A 7,545-nucleotide genomic window follows, 5' to 3' on the forward strand; every position below is an offset into this window, starting at 1 on the left:
CTCCCTGCGGCACAGACAGTCTCTGAACTGAATGTCCAGCTCCCTGCCCCTTCGTCCTTCCTGTTTCTCTAAACACCGTCTGAGCACTGAAACCCAGCAGGACTCCAGCTGAAGCTTCTGCAGAACAACAGAAAGTAAACTGTCTTTCCTTCGTATTTCCACCGAATCATCCGAGCAGAGAGAAGCTGCTGATGTTCAATCCATGTTTAGTTTAGTTTAGTTCAGTATTTTATTGAACACAACACAACTGTGGGCCTGAGTTAGATATAGAGATAGATATAAAAGCAGGAAGATATAAAAAAACAATACAAACAATTCAAAACAATACAATTAGCTAAACTTACAAACAGCACATCACATATAAAACATCATTCAGAATATGCATTACATACTCAGCTGGTACATAAGAGTGGGGGGGGGGGGGGGGGGTGTTTTAGCTGAGCAGTGACCTCTGACCTCTGACCTGCTCTTCCTGCATGGTTCCTGCAGAGTGACACACTTTGTTCAAGTGTTGGTGGCGCGAGATGATGACTGACTGACACATATCTGCAAAAGAAAGAAAACAGATTGTTTGTAAAAGAGTGTTTAAAGGTTTTAGCGTCGTCGCTCCTGCCTGAGATCAGCTGGCAGCTCAGTGGGACGAGTGTGAGAAAATGATTGAGTGCATAAAGATCTCACACACACACACACACCGGCTGCACAGCTCGCATTTAATAATTTGCAGATCAAAAGGCATGCAGGTTAAAACCAAGCAGCAACCTCTGCGGCTGTAAAACGAAGCAAAAAACTGCAGTTCCTTGAACGACCACTTGAGGCTCCAACAGCGAGTCAATCCCCATAGACCTCCATGTTAAAATGTCCAACTTTACAGCAGAAATAAACATGTTTACAGCCTGGTACAAACAACGGTTTAGGTCTCTATAGCTAATTTCCTCTTTTGTTTTTGATTGGCTGGGAGTTAGGCAGCGTCATGTACTGCCAAGATGGCGACGGCCGGAGCGGCTCGCTTTGAGCTTCAAAACCGCTCTTCAGAAACCAACGAGTGACGTCACGGTAACTACGTCCATGTTTTTATACAGTCTGTGGTTAAAACCTGGAAACACTACCAGATGTTTTCTACGTCACGCTGCTGATCTGGTTCCTGAGTGTCGAAGCTCCTGTGAATCAGCAGCATCGTCAAACCTCTGAACTCTGAGTTCATATTTAACACTGAACTAGCGTCTACAGCTGCAGCATGCTAACACACGCTAGTTAGCTGTAAACACAAAGCACATGATGGGAAACGTCGTCAGTAGTTCTTGCAGATATTTGTTCATAAACTAAACTTTGACCTGATGAAACGTCAGAAGATCAGAGTTACTGCAGTTCATCCACATTTCACATCAATCCGTCCGATAGTTGTTGAAATATTTCACTCTGAACCGAAGTGATGTTTGATAGTTTGTTGAACTTTGCTGACATGTTTGCATCACTGGTGGAAACATTGTTCTAGTTGTGTTTAATCAACTCAAAGGTCTTTAAGACGGTTACAGAGCGTCAGCTGCTGCTCTGATGACATGTGAGGGTTTTGTCCTCAGGTTAATGTCACAGAGACAGAGATGGAAGTCTTCTTTCTTTCAGTTCAGAGTTTCTTTCTTTCTGCAGCTGCTTCATATCATGTAGAAACAGCAAAGAGTCAAAGTGTCGACACGCAGCTGGAAGAACTCTGTTGTGTAAAATATGATGATGTTTCTGCAGCACTAAGACGGAGTCGCTCAGACAGCGGCGTTTAAATCTCTGAAGACAGCTGGAAACATCCAGCAAATCAAAACAAAATAACTTTATTTGCACAAAAGTAGAAATTCATCTTCATCTTCATCCTGACAGTCGACATTAATATCAAAACATTTTACACTGTATTAGATACAACTTTATAAAACAAGAAAGAAAGGAATAAACTGCTGGAAATAATTTAAAATAATTGAAGACAAATTGAAGAAGTGCAGGAACACAGATTCATAATAATAATAATGATAATAATAATAATAATAATAATAATAATAATGATAATAATAATAATAATAATTACTGGTTTAACTGATGTTTGACGTGTGAGATGAATGAAGGTGACGGATGAATCCTCCGACAGTTTGTCTGTCATTCATTCAACTGTGTCGTCATAGCGACAAACTAACGAGTGTTGTTTACAGCCTGATGTTGTTCCTGCTGAGTCTGACTGTTCTGGAGATTCAGAACGATTCATCCACACGTCAAATATATAGTATAACATATGGTGTAGTATAATATAGTATAGCATAGATGGTTATTTTAAGTTATTTTTACTTATCTTTATATATATATATATATATATATATATTCCTACATGTACAGTTTTTGTTGTTTTTATTTCACACTTGCTTTGGTAATAAAAGTCTGTTTCTCATTTGAACTGAGAGTTTTTGCTTCACTGCAACAAATATGCAGAAATGAGAACATTATTCTTCACAAATATCAAGAATCTGAGAGTCAATCAGATCAATCAGATCAATCAGATCGATCAGATCAATCAGATCTGTCGGGAGAGAAACACCATCAGATTAAATACTGACTGTTGTTGTTTATCTGCTTGTTGATTGGCTGGTTGTCATATTTGAGTTATAATCTTTATTTATGAGGGTTTGTGATTTTACACACAGGAAAACATTTATTATTATTATTATTGTTTTCATTGTTAGTTAATTATAATAAATGTTGTTATTACTGTTATCTCTGATATGTGTTTACTTTGGCAACATGAGCTCTGTCCTCATGCCAATAAAGCTCGTTAAACAGAAACTGAGAGAGAGAGAGAGGGAGGGGGGGGGAGGAGAGGGGTGTGTGTGTGTGTGTGTGTGGGGGGGGGGGGGGTCCTGCTTCCAGAGAAATGTTCGCTTCATTCTTCACATTCCTGAAGAGTTTGACTTTGTCCTCAGCTTCCTTTGTTCCAGCTCCGTCTCTGCTCAGCGTGAATCTTTCCAGTAAAAGATCATCTCGTCCAAAACACACTGTCCAGAACACACACACACACACACACACACACACACACACACACACACACTCACACACACACACACACACACTGAGCCAACAACCTGTTTCCTTATTTGGAAGCAGAAATCGACGCTGACTGATGAGGACCGAGAGGAGAAACTGTGTTACAGTTTTAGACAAACTTTACTCAGATCCAGGAAACTTGCTGGTCGTTAAATTCACAGATATTCAGCTTTGATTCCTGCGGTTCTGATGTCAGACATTAAAACTACTAATATTCCTTATTAAAAACATCATTCCTCATAATATTCTAGCAAGTTACAACGTTTCCAATAAATAAACTGGTTACTAGAAAATGTTGCTTAAACCCTCCATGTTTATGTTTACAACTGCAGAATGTAAGCAAATAAATAATAAATAATACATAAATACATAAATAATAAGAATAAAATATTAATAAAATACAGTTGAAATGACGTCAGTGGTAGCTGTGTGTGTGTGTGTGTGTGTGTGTGTGTGTGTGTGTGTGTGCGTTGGCTCTCACAGCAGGACCGAGTGTGTGTGTGAAAATATACACGTGTGTGTGTGTGTGTAGTCTCAGTGTGTTGCGTCTCCCATGGCAACAGAGCGTTGTTAGGGATTCCCCGCTCTGATGGAGGCCAACGGAGGGAGGGAGCCGCCGCGGGACGACCCAGAATGCCTCTGTGTTCTTGGTGTGTGTGTGTGTGTGTGTGTGTGTGTGTGTGGAAACAGTAAAGCAGCAGCAGTTCCCTTCATGACTCAGCAACGTCCAGACACTGTTTGAATGTTTTATAGTTTTTTTTTTTTTTTAACAAGCAACACACACACACACACACACACACATACACACACACACACACACACACACACAAACATGTTGCCTGGTTGCCGTGCCAACTAACAGAACAGCTCATTTGAAACAAACCTGTGCAGCAGTTTCCTCCTGTAAAACATCTCATAACTCTCGTCTCGGTGACTGTTGGAGTCTGTGAGACGTCTTAACCTGCGGGCCAGTCCAGGTGGCCGCGGTCCAATCAGAAGGCTTCGTTTCATCCAGTGAATAACAGTCAATGAATAGACAAAGATAAAGATAAAACCAGGTGAGGAGGTCAGGTTCTCCTCAACGGGATGCGAGTAGTAACGACCCGGACGTTTCAGGCTCGAACTGTTTCATTCTTTCAAATGTCAGTCGGATAAAAACTGGCATCAATGACGACACACTGACTGATCTCCTCTGAAACTGACTGAAACGTTGGACTATAATGAAATAATTTCAGCGTTTAAACGCCGTCGTCTCCGGCTGTCATCATCAAAAATAAACTAACTTATCATGTCAGACTGTAGTAGCCTGTTGCCTACTTCTGTATTATTGTTTTCCCCAGAGACCGCCATTATAAAGAGACGCCTGTAAAACTGTTGACAGGACGCCTCCGACTGCAAACAGGGTCAATTATTATTATTAGGGACGCACAATATTATCAGCACGTCATCGGTATCAACTGATAAAAGCTCTAAAATGAAATATCAGCATCAGTGAATGCTGCCGATTATGAGGCCGATATGTCGCCATCCGCTCCGCCGCCTGACTGTCCTTCCCTTGATGGACTGTTTCACCCTGACGGTCCCGGTGTTTCCTCCACAGGCTGCACTCCACTCAGCTGCTTCTTTCCACTTTAACCTGAAACAAACCAGGACTCACTGTTCCACATAGAGAGCCAAGGCTAACGTTAGCTAGGAGGCTAGCTGGCTGTGCTTCCCTCCGGTCATGCTGCGGCTAACGCTCCGCTAGCCTCCCAGCTAACGTTAGCCTCGGCTCTCCATGTGGATCCAACTGGACCACCGAGAGCTGAGAAAAGAGATTTTAAAGTGTGTGTGATGTCCTGACGTAAAGTCTACGGGATGAGTGAGAAACTCTGTTGAACATGAGCAGAAACAAAGACAGAAACTGTTTTGTCTTCATCAGCAGGTGACAGACGCCATGTTTGAGTCCAGTTCTTATAAAAAAACAGTGAAATAATTTACTGACTATTGACTGAACGGGATTCTGTGTCCACAGGCTGCTGGTCTGGACTGGTTTTTCGTGCTGATAGTAGTTTGTTCTACTGGTACAGTTTTAACAGGAAGTGGACATTATTGGACACTGGACCTCTGGTAGAAACTAACTGGATTCTTTACTGTCACGTCGGGCGTTTTAGTGCCGTTAAACGGGACATTTTTCACTCATTTTCCTGTTTTAACCCAAACCGCCATCTTTCTCTCACACTAATCAGTCGGTGTTTGTGTGTAAAACCAAATGAACTGAAACCGTGCACATGATGTTGTGCAATCAATAACAATTCACACGTGTATTTATTCTGTTCCAACAATAAACAAACTACTGACACGGAGGAACAACAGACGCTCCCTTCAAAATAAAACAAAACAAAATACTAATCCTAAAACATCAAACACTGTCACTGAACACGTAAACAGTTTCTATAATCATCGTCCGTAATGAGCCATAAAAAACCAATTTCACATGTGAACCGAACAAGTGTTTAATCCTCAAACAGAGAAAGAAGCCAAACTGTCCGAACACACTGATGCCCGAGAAGACACACAACAGCTGTCAGAGAGGATTAACACACACACACGCACACACACGCACGCACACACACACACGTACACACACACACACACACGCACACACGCACACACACGCACGCACACACACACACGTACACACACACACACACCCACACACACGCACACACACACGCACTCACACACACACGCGCACACACACACACACACACACACACACACACACACACTCACTCAGTCACACACACACACACACACTCATACGCTGAGGGACGCTAACTGAACTCGTTAATCCACATATTAACGAGTCTCTGATTGGATTAAGACGCTCGTTAAAGCCGTCTGAGGATCGATTAAAAGAGACTTTCTGTTTTCAGTTTCTCATGTTCATTATGACGAATAATGGTCATAATGAACTGAACTCAACATTAATTTATAAAAAAAATAGAATAATTATCTGATTTTCTTTGTGAGTCTGATCTCATTTTATTTGTTTAATATTTTTTATAACTTTATGTACAGTTTGTATTATCGGTTAAATAAACTAAATTACAAACAAAATGTTCTGTAAGTAAACAAGTAACATTGTATTTTATTGCATTAATACATTTCTAACTTATTGTATAATATTATATTTGCTATATGACATATTTTTCTATTTCTAACATTGTGTATAAGTGTGAAAACGCTGCTTCGCTCCCGTTTCTCTGAGTCTTCTTTCGTACGAACGAACCTGACGGAGGAAAGTCAGAAGAGACGTTCAGGAGAAAATGTTCAAACATGAGACGACAACAAGCACGATGTCACCGTTGAGTCTGGCAGACGACAGATGAACCGCAGCGCCGTCACATCGTTAAACATCATTACTGTTCAACAGTGACGTGTGACGGTTTTACAGACGGATGATGTCGTCCTGCTGACGGAGACGCCACATTAGAAAACGAGTCACATGATCAAACCACGTCGGCAGGTTCATCTGGAGGGAAATGACATTTTATTAAAGTTGGTGCACTCAAGTAACTTAAACACATATCTTTTTTTCGTGTATTTATTGTGTTTTACATCATTTCATTATGACATAAAGCTCATAATAATAATAGTAAGTAAGTAAAACTTTATTTATACAGCAGGTTACAAAGTGCTTTACAGTGACGTTGGGACACAAAAACCATGGAAGACACATTCAAGAACACATACAGACATCTCACACATACCAACACAGACTGAGTCAACAGATTCAGCTGATCTGATGGGCAGCAAAAGCACAGTCGCCTTTGGTTTGTAGTTTGGTACGTGGTTCGGCCAACAGGTTTTGGTTGGAAGACCTAAGTGACCACATGGTAGTAAACAGGCTTAGTAGCTGGGATATATATGCAGGAGCTAAACCGTATAAGTGATGAAGAGAATCTTGAAATCAATCCTGAACTTCACTAGCAGCCGATGAGGTGAGGCTAAAACAGGAGTGATGTGGGATCTGCGGTCGGTCCTGGTGAACAACCTCGCTGCTGCGTTTCGTACAAGCTGAAGACGTGACAGGTCGGCTCGGCTACGGCGAGTGAGAAGGGAGTTACAGTAATCCAGACATGAAAGATGTGCTCTAGGACAGTAATGGTCAGATTTTTGCAATGTTCCTGAGTTGAAAAAAGCAGGATTGAACCAGTTTATTGACACGGTGTTCAAATTTCAATCTAGGGTCAAATATAACACCAAGATTCCTGCATTAGTTAGTTTTGACATAGTGGGTCAACATGCTGAATGATGCCTTTAGCAGGATTTTCAGGGCCAAAAACGAGAAGCTCAGTTTTGTCAGAATTTAACTGAAGAAAGTTGACAGACATCCAGTCCTTTATCACAGATAAATAATAAATAATAATAAGATAAAGTCTCCACGTTCTTTTTCTTTAGAGTGAAATCTGCTGGTGCTGCTTTAAT

The 7,545-nt window shown here is 41.2% G+C and overlaps 1 long non-coding RNA gene across 1 annotated transcript; it reads right to left on the reverse strand.

The window, feature by feature from the left end:
• Positions 1–210: 210 nt before the first annotated feature.
• Positions 211–4,138, reverse strand: LOC122989401. Its single transcript, XR_006405043.1, has 2 exons — positions 3,956–4,138; positions 211–546 (listed from the first exon to the last, which is right to left on the reverse strand). It is a non-coding gene; the product is annotated as an uncharacterized LOC122989401 (long non-coding RNA).
• Between the last annotated feature and the right edge of the window lie 3,407 nt (positions 4,139–7,545).

This window comes from Thunnus albacares, chromosome 9, assembly GCF_914725855.1.
Source record: "Thunnus albacares chromosome 9, fThuAlb1.1, whole genome shotgun sequence".
NCBI lineage: Eukaryota > Metazoa > Chordata > Actinopteri > Scombriformes > Scombridae > Thunnus > Thunnus albacares.